The sequence below is a fragment of the Dama dama genome, chromosome 8, assembly GCF_033118175.1.
Source record: "Dama dama isolate Ldn47 chromosome 8, ASM3311817v1, whole genome shotgun sequence".
NCBI classification, from domain to species: domain Eukaryota; kingdom Metazoa; phylum Chordata; class Mammalia; order Artiodactyla; family Cervidae; genus Dama; species Dama dama.
Genome location: NC_083688.1, coordinates 6,856,750 through 6,859,034, shown reverse-complemented (window position 1 = coordinate 6,859,034; position 2,285 = coordinate 6,856,750). Strand labels below are relative to the sequence as shown.

The 2,285-nt window shown below is 49.3% G+C and overlaps 1 non-coding gene across 1 annotated transcript; it reads left to right on the top strand.

The window, feature by feature from the left end:
• Nucleotides 1–2,212: 2,212 nt before the first annotated feature.
• Nucleotides 2,213–2,285, top strand: TRNAE-UUC (transfer RNA glutamic acid (anticodon UUC)). Its single transcript has one exon. It is a non-coding gene; the product is annotated as a tRNA-Glu (tRNA).

The following is a 2,285-nucleotide window of genomic DNA, read 5'->3' as shown; positions in this document are numbered from 1 at the left end:
AGGCACTCTTAGGTCTGATCATCACTGATCTGTAGGACAAAGATAACAGAGCAGGGCTGGAAGACAGCCAAGACAGAATCCAGAGACCAAGAGCAGAGATGAGAGAAAGCTCTCACGACAGACAGCACTCTGGACAATCGGGACAGACCGCAGGCTGAGTGCTGCCACGAACAGCAGAGTCTATCATGGAAAAGATAGTTCCTCGAAGATCTACCAAGTCTCAGGCCAGGTGACCGGGCAATCTGGGTTGGGCTTGGCTCTGCCTTTCACCAGCTGTGTGACCTCGAATGTGACCCATTAGCTCTCAACCTGATTCTTCACTCACAAGTGCTTCGCTGAGAGGGCCCTGCCCTTCAGGAGTGTTTCCCTGTATTTAGTGTGAGCCTCTTCCAGGTGATTCTTTCCTTCCTTCTCTAATGCCTAACACCTCTCCCCCGACCCTTATTCTCCTACCTCGCTGAGGAAATAGAAGCTCAATCACAAGAGAGCATCCACGGAGCTTCATCTCACATCCTACCACCTACCAATATCTACTCCCGCACGCTCAGCCTCCTGACTTACCAACCACGATTCTGTCCAAACCGAATCCCTCCACTTGTGTGCTCGAAGCAACCCCTCTCACTTATTCAAAGGTACTGTTACAGCATGTCTCCTCTCTCTCACATCATTTTTTTTCTCCCCTTACTGGACTTTTCCAATCACCAGAAAAAAAGATATTTCACCCATCTTTGCTCCCCCAACAGCAAAACTGTCTGTGAGAGCTGTCTATGCCCGCTGTCTCCTGTCACTCTGCTCAGGCTGTCATGTCTACCATCCTTCGGGCACCGCTCCGGTCAAGGTCACTAATGGCCTCCGTGCTGAGAAACCCAGTGGTCTCAGCGCTCCCCTCACTTGACCCCCATCAGCAGCGCTTCCGAGTTCATCATGCCCTCCCTGTATACTCTCCCTCCGGGCTTCCAGGACGCCAAGCTCGCCTGTTTTTCCTCCTACTTTACGGGTCCCTCCTTTTAAGTCTTCTTTGTCAATTTCTCTTCTTTTCCCAGACTTCTTACTACTGAAGTAATCCAAGGTTAAGTCCTGGACTGCCCTTCCATCACTCACTCTCTTGTGATTTCATCCAGTCTCAAGATGTCAAACATGGATATCTTGATGCTGAAGACCCCCAAACACACACTGGCAGCCAAGACTCCAGACTCTGGCTGCCTCTTCCAGTCTCCCCTTGGATGATTAGTGGACATCTTAAATACGTTCAAAATGGCATTCTTAGTTTCCAGTCAAACCAGCTCCAAACACAGCCTTCCCTGTTGAAATTCATGGCAATTCCATACTTTCTGTTGCTTGGGTCAGAAATTTTAATCATTCTTGATTTCTTTTTCCCCCACATCCCTTCTCCATTCATTCAAAGAAATCATGCTGGGTTACCTCCAAAACCTATTATCTGACCATTTCTCCCCACCCTCAGCACTGTTGCCTCACTCAACATGATTGCTTGGATTACCGCAATCCTTTCCAACAGGCTTTCCTGCTTCTACGCACGCCCTCACATTCCAGGCTCAACACAGCAGAGCTGGCTATAAAATGGAAGTCAGCTCCTGTGATGCCTCCGCTCTGACTGCAGAGTGATTCATTTCACTCTCAGAGAAGGCCGGCGGTCTACCAGGCCAGCGGTTCCCCCCCGCGCCCCGCCCCGACCTCTCTGACCTCAGCCCCTCCTCCTCTCCGCCCCCCGCCCCCCTCCAACTCTGCCTGGCTCTACCGACCGGTGGGCTACATGCTCTTCTCCGGGAGGGCCTTTGCTCAAGCTGTTCCCTCTCTGGAAAGCTCTACCTCACAGACCCATTTGGCTAATTCTTATCTCCTTCAAGCCCTCTCAAGATCTCACTGAGGCCCCACCCTGACCACCTTCCCCATCCCCCTCACCCTACCCTACTTTTTCTTTTCTCCACCGTGCACATTGTTTTATAGCATATAAAATGTATAATTTACTTGTGCGTTATTATCCAGCTCCTTCCAAAAAGTTAAAAGCTCTACGAAGGCAGAAATCTTTGTTTTTGTTTGCTGATGTAGCCTAAAAACTTTACAGTGTCAGGCATAGAGTGGGCACTCAAAAAATTTACAGAATAAGTGACATGAGCAGGACACATTTCTTAAAGACAGTTACATATCTATTTGGTATATTATATTTAGTATATTATTATAAAAGTAGAGGCGTTCCCTGGCGGTCCAGTGGTTAGGACTCGGCACTTTCACTGCCACGGTCCTGGGTTCAATCCCTGGTCAGGGAA